We start from the raw sequence: 14,033 nt of genomic DNA, 5'->3' as shown, positions 1-14,033 counted from the left end.
ACAGCTTTTCCCTGAAGATTCTACATTTTCTCAAACTTAGATACACAAAGGAGCCCGGAGACCTGGGCTGCAGCGTCCAGCCTGCAGGCTGGGCAGGGGTTGAAGCAGCAGGAATCTTAGCTAAGACAAACCACGGTCTGGGCTCCGAGCACAGGTCTGTCTGCTTGAGGAAAGCGGCCACAGCGCAGTGGGCTCTGGGCGCTGCCCCTCCCCCCCAGGGGCCCAGTGGCTCTGAGGAGTCGCCTCCTGGGGGGCACACTGTCAGCTTGCTTCTTATCACCCCTGGATCCCTGAAGCGGTTCTGAAAGTCGGCTGAACCATGTCACACAGCACCAGTCACTTCCTCACTGGGCTCCAGAGGCAACTGTGACTTAGCTAGACAGTTGCCCAAGTCATACTCAAACTGAAAAAATTTAGCAAAACTATAGATTATGAAAATATAGACGCTGGGATTGGTTTAAATCTGTCAAGGCAATACACAATGACTTTCGTTGCAGATGAATGAACAGGGCTGGCCTCAGGTCAAGAGTCTTAACATTTTGAGACTGGACTTCCGAGTATGGAGTCCCTGTCACATTCTGTCAGACACTCAGCATCACCATGTCAGGCAAAAATGTTTCCACATGTCATTTCACAGAAGATGCAGCCATGTTTCAGTAAATTTTTACCAATAAAGACCTCTACAGGTTACAGTGATGAGTATTTCCGATATCTCTAACCAACAAAGCATAAATTTGTCTTTTCTACATGTTATCAATTAATTAATGACATCTGGTAATTTATCATGACATGACCCATCCCATCAAACTCAAGGAAATTTTTTTAAATGGGTGAATCTAGTCCGATATCTAATAAAATTATTACTCAACCTTTGAGACTTCCTAGGAGTATAATGAGTTTGAGTGAACTCCGGGAGTTGGTGATGGACAGGGAGGCCTGGCGTGCTGTGATTCATGGGGTCGCGGAGAGTCGGACACGACTGAGTGACTGAACTGAACTGAACTGAACTGAGGAGTATAATAATTACAAATATTTTTTGTAATTATTACAAAATATTAAAAAATGGCCTCAAAATAATTACATGGGAAGAAATCCCAGTAAAGTGGACTCCATCAGCCCTTTAGCGAGGCGTACGACACACACTGAGACCGCCCTCCGCAGTCACTTCATGTGGTGAAGAGCGGCGCAGGCACGTGCCACCTGAGGCCCTGGAGGCCCTCTGCTCAGGGATAACTCAGACAGTGAGGACAGAAAGGTTGAGCTAAGAGGACAGAAGAGACCACGGGGTCTCGGCAGCAGGGGCACCTCTGGGGTAGCCCAGCGTGGGACTGAGGGCTGGTCAAGATGGAGAAGCTGGAGTCTCCCTTCCCTGTCCCTCATCTCCTGCCCTCCTGCAGACAAAATGCTTTCCTGCCAGTGCAGAAACTATTTTAACTCTCCTCTTAAATTTTTTCTTGACCGTGAGGTGAGGCTTACAGGATCTTAGTTTCCCTGAGCAGGGACTGAACCCATGCCTCCTGCAGTGGAAGTGCTTAATCCTAAGCCCTGTTTCACCAGGAAGTCCCAATTCCCCTCTCAAGTTAACCTTGAATTCCCTTATTAGGAGGCTAACTACAGAGTACCTACCTATCTTTTCTGAATTTTGTCAGTCTTGAAAATTTCGTTGGTGACAAATGATGGCCGCCTTCAAAACCTCCAATTTCCATGGAGTGTGGCATGTTCATTAGTGTTTTTCGTTCTGGGCTTTCTTCATAATTTTTGCAACCAATGCATTTGCAAATAGAAGAACACATAATTTTGGCCTGGTAACATAAAATGCTTTAATAAAATTAGGTTGCCATACAATTCATCAAAAACTGACAAAAACTATTTGGACCTTAATAATGTTTTATATTTGTGTGTGCGCACACATAGTAATCGCAATATTCATGCCAGAAAAAAGGGGAAGGGAGGAGTGAAGATGGATGAGTGAGGGTGCTGTAAAGAGGAAGGCACGTTTCCATCCACGTCACGCCACCAGGGGCGAGGGAGGGAGGCGGCCCCTGAAGGTGGGTGGGTGGGTGTGGGCGTGAGCCCTGAGCAGAGAGCCGAGTCTCTCCCTTGCCCAGGGGGCACACAGTGAAGACTCTACCTGACCCTTGTTCTGCAGGAAGCCTGTCCTGGCTGATTCTAGAACTCCAGCTGCCCAGCCACCCTTCCTTCAGCACTGAGAGTGTGGTGCTGGCCCTGTGGTTGTAGAGAACGTGCTCATGGGTAAAACACTAAACCCACCCGAGGCCAGGCCAGTGGTGGGCATTCTAGGGGGAGGGCCTTCGTTCTTCCTCGTGGGGAACACTGTTTCTTGTCACATGGTCGGGTGACACTCAGGGCCAGGGGCCAACCCCTTGTGCCAGCCACGCCTGGGGGCAGTGGGAAGACTAGCTCATTTCTGGCCTCCTCACGGTTTCAGCCCCTGGGGGGTTCCCTCAGGGAAACTCAGACCTGCATCTAAAGGGGTGTGCTTTCCTTTGCACCTCTGGGGGTTTTGCGCAGGAGGTTTTTGGGAATTTCTGGTCTGCTATAGTATCGGGCACTGCAGGACCTCTGCCCGGCTGAGGAGAGCGGGCTGACACGCTGCCTCGGGGCAGCAGCGAGGACGTGGAGAAGAGCAGAGACACTGTGAGGATATTTGAAAGCAGCTCCACTGCAGTGAAGCCGCTGCCTTCCTGTATCTCCAGCTCTGCAGTATTTTTGACTCTATTTTCAAAATGTGAGCTAGGGGATTGCTAGGTCTGCTGGATCTCCAGAATCAGGAAGACTCTACTGAAGTCTGACCTTCTATGACAATCTTCTAAAAATAAAGTTCACAGGAACATCCCCAAGAGACCTCAAGCAAATCAAAGAGAGTCTTTGCAGGAGGGGCTTCTCGGCAGCTTCACTGAGGGTTCCCTTCCTCCCTCTTTCTTCCTTTCCCTTCAACACAAAGAAAGACAGAGAGAGACAGAAAAGGGAGGTGAGTGAGGGATGGACCTAAAGGAGAAAACCAGTCCCTCTGCTGCCTTTAAATCTTTTAAGGAAGAAAACAAAGCTCTGTCTGAGAACTGGTCAGCATCTCTCCAGCAGCAAAGGCAACTCTGCATTCTGGTCTCTGTCCACTCAGAAGTTGCCCCCTCAAAGCACCCAGGGGAAGGCTCGTCTGGGGACAAGGCTGCCCTCACTGCCCCTCCCACAGCATCTCTGCTCAGCCGGGCAGAAGCCCACCTCAGGGAGCCAACAGACTGCTGGGCCCTGAGGGTGGCTCCAGCATCAGATTAGCAGCAGTGGAGCGGGCAAGGCTGCGGCACTGGGCACCCTCCCAGGACACTTTGGGCAAGCTCAGTGGGGACGACATGCTCCCAAAGGAGCCCTTGCTTCATAAAGTGAAATTTATATTTGAGACATTAAGGTAGATTGATGAGTGCTCTTTAGAAGCCCTGGAAGGAAGAAAATTAAATTCTTAATTAAATTTTTAACCACAAACTTACTTAGGCCATTTACCTGGCTTTTAAAAATAATGCCTGGCAATTGTTGACTGACCTCATAGCACTCACAGTAGTTCTTAAGGCAGCCCGACCTCTTGCAATTACATCCTTTGTTATGTCGAGGCTTCACATCACCCAGTTTTCCTTTCCCAATTTTTGGTTGGAAAGCTTCTGGATTTCTCTCAAGACATGCCTAAGACAGAAAATGCAAAACACCATCAAGATACACTTTATTACTTAAAACAATGCTTAGTGCCAGGTATCTGGCTTGCCATAACTGGGTCTAGCTGTAACTTCAGAAGCAGCCACAACAAGCAGAGGGCCTCTACCCCTATCCTGTTCCAATCGCTTGAATACTTAAAGGTGGACTAGTGGACGGTAAAGATGCAAAGAATATCACTGTGTCCGTGTGCACACAGCTCCTTCCAGGCTCCTGTGTACATTGTTTCCTGAGATGTTAATAGTTGGGATCACGGCACTCTGCTACCAGCTCACATTTATTAAACAGGCACGGTGTTCCAGGCATCTTTCTGTGCGATGTATGCGTTCTCTCACTGAAGCCTCACACAACCTTGTGGAGCAAATACCACCCCCTCCTCTTGGTGTCTGATGGGTGAAGAAACTGAGGCGCCGAGGGGTCAGAAGATTGTAGCCCAGGGAAGTTCTCTGAGTTCACGGCCAGCCCCGGGTCTCAATCACCTCTCTAACAAGATGACACTGTGCTCTTTATGAAGCTGGGTCGGGGCAATATGGACATCACAGCAGCAGCCCCATGCTCCCTCTCCCCTCACCATGAGCTGGGGGATCCGTCTGACACCAGAGCCTGGCTCTGCAGAAGGGCCTTTGCAGTGAGGATCCTTTAATGTGTGTTCTACTTTTTAGTGAAGCAGAAGGGATGGTAGAATATGATGAATTTGGGCATTTGTGACCCCGTGCAACCCCCCACCCAGGCCAGGTCAGAGGACAGTCCCTCCCCATCAACACACCCACAGTGGGAACCCCTCTTCTGACTCGGGCTGCTTTACTTTTGCTGCTCTGGAGCGTCAGCCCAGTGGAGCCATTCAGCATGCACTCCTGCTCATCCGACCTCTTCCATCAGTGCAGTGTCTGTGAGGCTCTCTGGGCTGCGGCACGAGCTGGAGGTCTTTCTTTCCCACCAATGTGTGTAACCCACCATACTATCTACTACGGACTATCCAGTCCACCACAGAGGCATGTGGCTTGATTCCAGTTTGGGGCTGTTATGAACACAGCTGCTGTGAACATATTTGTACAAGCCCCTGGTGGACATGTACACTCATTTCTAGGGGTTGTATTTTCAGGAATGAAACTGCCGGGTCACAGCACACACAGAAGTTTAGCTTTAGTAACTATTGCCAAACAATTTTCCAAAGTGCTTGCACCAATTTACATTGTGACCAGCTTTCCATGGTTTTTAAATAAAACTTTTTATACTTTTAATTGCAGACAGTGTTCTTTACCCCTAAAGAAAATACAACTGTGTTGAACTTCAGATGAATCCCTACTTTTTTCTGTCCTGTGGATCTGCCAGTATCAAAACTGATTTTCAAATGATTTATCTAAAAATGGAGGCAAATTAAATTATTCCAGAAAAACACAGACTAACCATGGCACAGTATGAGAGCCTCAAGCCCAAGTCTCCTCGGGTAAGTGAGAGGACAGCAAGACACGGCCCGGGCAGGGGTGCCGCGTCCCCTTCTCCAGTGGTCTTTCATCACCAGGGTGGGGGTGAAGGGGTGGTGGTTAACCTCTTTCCTGCATTTAGCCTTTAGCAGGTGGCCTGAGGGGCTCTCCAAGGTGCTGTTCACCTCTAGATTCTCCCTTTGGCCCAAAAGCCAGAAAGAATAAAAATCAGCCAAAACTAACAATGGCTGAGAGCTTTCATCAAAGTTTCTTCACACAGTGAACCATCTACACCTTTTCAAACTATTCTCTTTGAACTTAGGCTTACTGCTACAGATCACAATCTAAGTTTCTAAACCCCAAATCAAGACAAAATGGATATCTGCATGTCCTTAAACCGGAAACTTCTGGGACCCTGCTGCCCCTCTAAGCCTCCTGATACTGGGTGGAGAATAAAGGTCTTTCTCTGACTGCCACTCTCACAGCAGCTTCTGGTCATGGCCAGTGCCCCCGCCTTCATGAATAGAGTCCTATTTAATGTATACTCTTCAACACTTTTGGGTTGCCCCAATATTGAAATGAGAAACTTGTAGAAATTGTTTTGTGAATATTCCTGGAACTTTTAAATGTATTTTTTAATTGGAGTCTAATTGCTTTTCAATGTTGTGTTAGTTTCTGCTGCACAACAAAGTGAATCAGCTGTGTGCATACATATATCCCCTCCCTCCCGGGCCTGCCTCCCACTCCCACTCCCACCCCACCCTTCTAGGTCACCACAGAACGCAAAGCCGAGCTCCTTGTGCTATGCAGCAAGTTCCTCTAGCTCTGTGCTCTACACGTGGTAGAGCGACTTCACTTTCACTTTTCACTTTCATGCATTGGAGAAGGAAATGGCAGCCCACTCCAGTGTTCTTGCCTGGAGAATCCCAGGGACGGGGGAGCCTGGTGGGCTGCCGTCTATGGGGTCGCACAGAGTTGGACACGACTGAAGCGACTTAGCAATAGCTGCAGCAGCAGCAGTGTATCTGTCAATCCGAATCTCTCAGTTTGTCCCACCCTCCCCTTCCCACACTCCCCGTGTCCACATGTCCATTCCCTACATCTCTATTCTGGCCCTGCAAATAGGTTCATATGTACCATATTTCTAGATTCCACATGTATGTATCAACACGAGTGTATTTAAAGGAAATTTTTACCTTAATGGCTTTAAACCGTTCGATTTCATGACGTAAATTGTTGCAACAATTATTACAATTGCAGTTGTTGCAAAAGTCCCCGCTAGCAAAGCAATCACAGTACCTGTGGATAAACAACACAGCGTGTCAAAGGCACCCAGCGAGGATATGAAGACAAGCGTGCACATACCTACAGGGAGAGGGCTGGCCAGCACGCTGGGTCGGACACGACCTTAAGTTACCTGATTCTCCTCTTTCTGTGAAAATAGATCCACTGGGATGATGTTCTCCAGGGACCAACACAGAAGAGAGAGACTAGTGAAAATCATGGGTTTCATAACACGGCAGTTGGCAGAATAAACAATTTCCAGTCAATGTCCACTGGCATCCATTACCTCCTTCCCCTAACGCCCACCACCCTTGCTGCAGGAGAGCTGTAAGCTGGTGAGCACAGAGCCACTCTCCCATCAACCACCCCAACCCAGCCAGCACCAGTGAATGCCAGCTCACTTCTCAGCCAGACCTTGCCTATGAGAAGAACCTAAGGGACCTGGAGGTGGACCTGGGCTTTGTAGCACTTCCACTCCACGTCAGCCTGTGGAGGAGGGAGACACGACTGGGGCAGAGACGCAGCTGAGTGCTGTCACACAGGTCTTCCACAGAAGTGCGCAGAATCCACAGAATAGCAGGCTGAGTCGACCCGTCTGGGCATCCACCTCCCACCCTGAGGCCCTGGAGTCAGGCAGGCAGTACCCTGTGGCTCAAGGGCAGTGGCCAGCGCCTTCTCCGCTGTCTCACCCTTAAAGGGCGCTCAGTGCTGATGGCCGTGAGCTGCTTCACATGCTCCTGGAGGAGCTTCCTCTCGTGCTGCATGGCCGAGGCATTTATAGGCCTGAGGTTTTTCAGTATGAAGAGGGACAAGACACTTTCTTCAACTTACGTAAGAATTCAGTGTCTGGACAAAGACTCCTAACAACCTACCTGTAATCTGCACCCCTGAGAGGCTTTGGGAGGCTCATTAGCCACCCTACGGCTTCAGCTTGTGACTGGAGAGGACCCATAGTGTTCTGTTCCTGAGCACAGTTCATGGAAAAGAGCTTCATATGCAGGTTTACTATCAGCTCTGCTACTAGTTTCCCATGTTACCTGATCCAAGTTATTTATGTCAGTGTCTAGAGCCAGGAGATGGGAATTCTGCCGCTTGACTGCCTGGGCTCACAGAGCTGCTGAGGAAAGGCCTGAAGCCCTGGTGTGCTTCCTGCGACAGAGCGCTGCATGAAGGCAGGAGAGCCTCTGCGTCTGGCTATATGGTGGACTAGATGCTTGCAGTAACCTTCCTGTTATAGAATTCCTAAGTAAAATTATTTTAACATTTATTATTTTAATATTTTAAATAATGTGTCAAAATTCATCCCAAACAAAGAGGAGAGTAAAGGAGATTGTCGGATGTGAAAAGATAAGAAACTATGAACCCAGAGGGGTGAGTTCTATAGCTGCCAAGTGTTGTCCTGGGCCCTCTGCTGGCCCCTAGTGGCCCGGAGCTTGGGTTCAAATTGGACACTCCTGCAGGAGACAGCGCCTGAGCTACAGAAGGTGGGAGTTGGATCAAAAAACCCCTTTTAAAGTGTGCATCCTTGAAAGGCAACCTTCCCACAAATCTACTTCACGGAGATTTCAGAGCACAGGGACCAAAAAGAAGATCCCAGAAGGTTCTAGAAAGAATAACACAGGTTTCATACAAAGGGTGAGAAAAAATTTCATAACAACATTGAAAACCAGAAGAAAATTCAGCAAAGCCTTCCAAATCCTAAAGGAAAACTTAATTAGTTGAAGTTGAAAATCCTACCATCCATCCAAAGTGATCATCTTAGTGTGAGGACAGACATAACACTTTCAGACAAGCACAGTCTGAAAACATCCTCTCCCATCACTCTTGCTTGGGAAGCTGCTGGAGGACATGCTGCCTGAAAACAATGCAATGAATCAAGAATGAGGAAGATAATGCTATCCAGGAGCCAGGGGGTCAGATATGAGGAAGAAGCAAAGGAAACCCTGGGACCAATGCTGGAAGGAGGGTCCATAAGGAGAACTGTACCTAAGGCTGGGAACCAGCCCCTCAGGAGCAGGACCTTGATGGCTGCAGGAAAGGTTTCCTCCAGACCAGGTCACTGAATACCTAGTGTGTTTGCAAATGTTGAGAAAGCACTTACACAAGTAGAGGAGAGTCAAGGGTTAAGTTAGTGTTGCTGCTAACTGCTGCTAAGTCGCTTCAGTCGTGTACAACTCTGTGCAACCCCATAGACGGCAGCCCACCAGGCTCCCCCGTCCCTGGGATTCTCCAGGCAAGAAAACCGGAGTGGGTTGCCATTGCCTTCTCCGTAAGTTAGTGTTGCTGCTGCTGCTGCTACTAAGCCACTTCAGTCGTATCCGACTCTGTGCGACCCCATAGACGGAAGCCCACCAGGCTCCCCCGTCCCTGGGATTCTCCAGGCAAGAACACTGGAGTGGGTTGCCATTTCCTTCTCCAATGTGTGAAAGTGAAAAGTGAAAGTGAAGTCGCTCAGTCGTGTCTGACCCTTAGCGACCCCATGGACTGCAGCCTACCAGGCTCCTCCATCCATGGGATTTTCCAGGCAAGAGTACTGGAGTGGCTTGCCATTGCCTTCTCCGAAGTTAGTGTTAGGTACATTTAAAAGCTAAGTATTAATGTGAAGGAGAAGAGAAAGAAGTTGAGGAAGAATATTAATCAAGCCTCAGATGTGTTTTCATAGTCATAAAAACACTACTGATCTAACAAAGTACATCTGATGCCTGGGAACAGGACATGTGCATGCTGGGAGGGGGTTAGGTGTGAGTAGGAAGAGGAAACAGCTAAATCCATATCTTTCATGGCACAACAATAAGAGATCATGCTGAAACCGAAAAGCTAAGAAGCAGCAATACAGGCATATTATTTAGATTTATGGAGGCAAATACTAAAAGATTTGGTTAAGGGCTGAAAATGTCTGGAGATCAGAAAATAAGGAACAATTATCAGGAACTACATTTTTTATCATAAACCTTGTATAATTATTAGACTTTTTTTTTTTTTACTGAGCCACACAGCTTTCAGGATCTTAGTTCCCTGACCAGGGCTCAAACCCAGGTCCTCAGCAGTGCAAATGCAGCATCCTAACCACTGGACAGTCATGGAATTCCCTATTTGGCTCTTTAAAGTATGTACATACGACCTGGATAAACGCAAAAATTAAAAGTCAGAAAGGATAAACTGAAAGATAAAGAGTTAGATCCAGATTCAGCATAAAATGACAAAGAAGTTAGAAACATGGGAGAAATGAAGAGAAATGGTCCCTAGTTAGCAGGTCACGAATGTCTGATAAGCATTACAGGACAGAAAAGAGAAACACAAGAGAGTTATACTTGGAGTGAGGATACCTGTGTTTTCCAGTTGTGGGTCCTCAGATTTCAGAAAAGCAAATAGAAAGAAAAATCGAAGATAAAAAGACATCACCCAGACTGACCACTGACTTTGTGTTAGAAATAATGGAAAACAGTAGAACAATATTTTTATAGCATAGAGAGGAAAAACTGACAATCTAGAATTTTATACCCAGTCAGGCTATGTTTAGTCACTGAGATCCAAGCTAGGCACACTTCTTTTCTAGCTCTACACACTTTGGTGGGTGATTTTATTTATTGACTACTTTTTAAAACTTTGGGTTTTCCTGGTAGCTCAGTTGGTAAAGAATCCACCTGCTATGCGGGAGACACCAGTTTGATTCCTGGTACAGGAAGATCCATTGGAGAAGGGATAGGCTACCCACTCCAGTATTCTTGGGCTTCCCTGGTAGCTCAGCTGGTAAAGAATCCACCTGCAATGTGGGAGACCTGGGTTCAATCCCTGGCTTGGGAAGATCCCCTGGAGAAGGGAACAGCTACCCACTACTGGCCTGGAGAATAGGCCTGCAAAGAGTTGGACACAACTGAGCAACTTTCACCTTCTTTTTAAAAACCTTTACGTAGATTTGTAAATCTGTGTCACCAAAGTCTCATTTTCTTCTTTCTCAAACATTAGGAAAGGGTTTCCTCACTTGCTGCTCATCCTTCCTCGTCCCCATTCATTCTTTAACCTACTGCTCAGACCATCTTCCTGCCTCCCTCTAACTCTCAAAGGTGGTCAACAGCCTCCTTAACCAGAAAATGCAAGGATCTCTGCACTGCATTTACCTCACAGCAGCAAGTGGCACAATTAGGCTCCAGAACCATTTCCCTACTGCCTATCAGACATTTCCACCTTCAACTTAGGGTGTCCAGACCTTAAGTTCTGACCTTCACCTTCAGCCTTCACCCTGCTCTTGCTATAGCCTCTCTGCATTTGTGGTGTCATCACCCACCCAGTGACGTGACCCTGAGTCATTTCTGATGACTGCCTTTCTCTCTTTTCTCATATCCAAGAGGTTACCAAGTCTTCTGATTCTGGCTCAGAAATGTCTTTGCTAATTGTATTCTTGATACAAGAAAATAACATTTGTTGTAGTCTTTTAGAATATAAATAAGAAGAAAAAATTAAAATAATTCAGAATCCTGCTCCCTAGAGATGATCATTTGGTGAATGTATTTCAGAGTTTTTCTGTAAAACTATGCATGTTATCAATAACTACATGCTATTTGGCTACATATATAAATAAAAACAAGATCATATTCTATACAGTTTCAATGTGATTTTACTGCGTATCAAAGTCAGTACTCAGTATGACAGCTTGCTTTTATTACTTTCAATATGAGAGTTAATATCACATGTAAATAGATTCATGTCACTGTAATGACTGCACTGTGTCCCACTCTGTAGTAACATCACTGTAGAGTGATTAATAATTCCCCTTAAACTGAACACTCAGATTCTCTTGTACATTTTGGTATAATGAACAGTACTACGCAAATGGCTCTGGCCTCCTTTCTGTTCCCAGAACCCGGTACCCTCTCTCTCTTGCCACACCGCCTTTGTACCTGCTATTTCCTCTGCCTGGAATGCTCTTATCGACCCACTTTGAATCCACCTCTGCCTCATTAACTCCTGATTAACTCCTCGTCATTCAAAACCCCTCCCCTCCTCAGGAGACTCTTCCTGGCTGTCATACTGGGTCAGCTCCCCCACTACCCTCTGCCCATTGCTGCTCCTTTGCCACACATCCACCATGGTCTCTGTGTATGTGACTGTATATTCACGTCTGTCTCCCCAGCTGGACTGTGAGTATTGAGAGGGCAGGGACCATAACTTATCTTGTTAATTTCTGTTTTCTCTATCCCTGAAATCACAGGAATCAAAAATATTTGTGGAATGAATAAATAAGAGTGAAAAATGTATATGTCTCTTTACATACAGTTTGAAATGTCTCTTAAATCTGTGGGTTTTTCTTCATCCTGCCATCTCTGCCCTAGCTCAGGTCATCATGATTTTTGTCTATGCCATTGTGATAGTCTCCTAATCTTCAACTTCTTCCACTTTGCCATTGGTTTTTTAGACCATATATCAGGCAAAAGGAAGCAAGGAAAAAACAGTAATCAGAAAACACGAAAGTGGTACTCTGTATTTCTGATGGGAATATAAAATGATGTAGTCATTGTGAAAACCAGTAATGCGTTTCTTCAAAAAGTTAAATAAAAAATTACCATATTATTCAGCAATTCCACTTCTAGGTATATACCCAAAAGAAATGAAAGCAAGAACTCAGACAGACACTTGCACACCCATGTTCATGGCTGCATTATGCACAATAGTCAAAGGTAGAAACACCCAAGTGTCTATCAACAGATGATGGACAATCAATCAGTGGATAAACAAATGTGGTCCATGACACAGTGGGATATCAATCAACCTGGAAAAAGAATAAAGTACTAATGCATGCTGCAACATGGATGAACCCTGAAAATATTATGTTAGTGAAAAAAGCCAGACACAAAAGCACAATACTGTATGAATCCACCTATATGAGGTGCCTGGAACCGGAAAACTAAGAGACAGAAGGTAGAACAGAGGTTTGCCAGGGGTTGGGGGTAACAGAAACCTATTTAATGGGTACAGACTTTCTATCTGAGATGACAAAAGGGTTCCAGAAATGGGTAATGGTGATGGTTGCACATCATGAGTACAATTAATACCACTGAATTGTTTATTTAAAAATGGCTAAAATGGTAAATTTTATGTTTTGCATATTTTACCATGATTTAAAAAAAGCAAGGTGCAGATTGCACATATGAAATGCTGCCATTTGGGGAAAGAAAAGATCTTAAATACATTTTAAGACTTCAAAAAAAATTTATGAAACTTATTTGTGACACAAATAAGTCCACATATGTCAATAATGAGACAAAGAATGCAAATAGATTTTAAAGTCTATTGAAACATGTATTATTAGATTTGCTTATTAAAAACCCAACTATAGGACTTCTCTCGCAGTCCAATGACTAAGATTCTGTACTTCCACTGCAGGAAGGTTCGAACCTTGGTCAAACCCTGGTCACTGGTAGGTTAGAACCCTGGTCACTGTGTGGCATGGCCAAAAAGAATAATAGTAATGCAATAAGTAAATAAAACAAAATAAAAACCCAACTATATTTAGATGACAGAAGACACACCTAAAACACTACCACACAAAGTATGAACATAGAAGGATGTTAGGAGCACAATTTGCTCTTACTAACCAAAGAAAATACGGTCTAGTAACAGCAATATAAAAAAAGAATATAAAGCAAAAAGCACTAGGGTACAGAGTCACATTTAACAGTTAATGGAATAATTCACAAAAGATACAACAATCATGAATTTGTACACCTTTCACTATAGGCTCAAAGTATAAACCAAAATGGAATTATAAGGAAAAAATAAGCAAATTCACAATCATAATGAGATGTCTTAATGCACTTTTATAAAAAAAAACAGATAAATCACACAAAATTTAATAAGCATTTAGCAGATTTAAAAAACAAAACTAACAAACTTGAACTAATGGATAGTAAATGCATCTAACAAATAGAGAATATACATTTTTAAGTTAATATAGAATATATTAAAAATTGACCAAACATTGTCATAAGGCAATCTTCATTAATTTCAAAGTATTGCTATCATACAAACCATATTATCTCACCACATTATAATTAAACATAAAAATTGACAATAAAAATGTTGCTTTAAAATATTTATACACAGATACATGCATATATATGCATACATGTATATCTGGATACTTTGAAATGTACACCTAAATAATTCACGCAGTGAAGAGAACATTACAATGAAAATTACAAAATATTTTGAGTGAATGACAATGAAAGTAGCACATAACCCTTGGAGGATGCAGTCAAGCAGTACACAGAGCAATCTATCACTTTAAATGCATTTCCTAAAAAAGAGATTGTAAATAAATAAGCATTTAACACAAAAAAGCTATTACAACAAGGGAATAAAATGAGGGAGAAAATGGGCTTCCCAGGTGGCACAGTTGTAAAGAACCCACATGTTGATGCAGGAGACGCAAGAGACTCAGGTTAGATCCCTGGGTCAGCAAGATCCCCTGGAGAAGGAAATGGCAACCCACACCAGTATTCTTGTCTGGAAAATTTCATGGACAGAGGAGTCTGGCAGTTTAGTCCGTGGGGTCACAGAGTCAGACATGACTGGGCATGCAGGCAGGCACTGTAATAATTATTGTAT

Source organism: Moschus berezovskii, chromosome 25, assembly GCF_049115385.1.
Source record: "Moschus berezovskii isolate FMDL1 chromosome 25, NW_MosBer_1.0, whole genome shotgun sequence".
Classification (NCBI taxonomy): Eukaryota; Metazoa; Chordata; class Mammalia; order Artiodactyla; family Moschidae; genus Moschus; species Moschus berezovskii.
Note: the sequence above shows the minus strand (reverse complement) of the source record.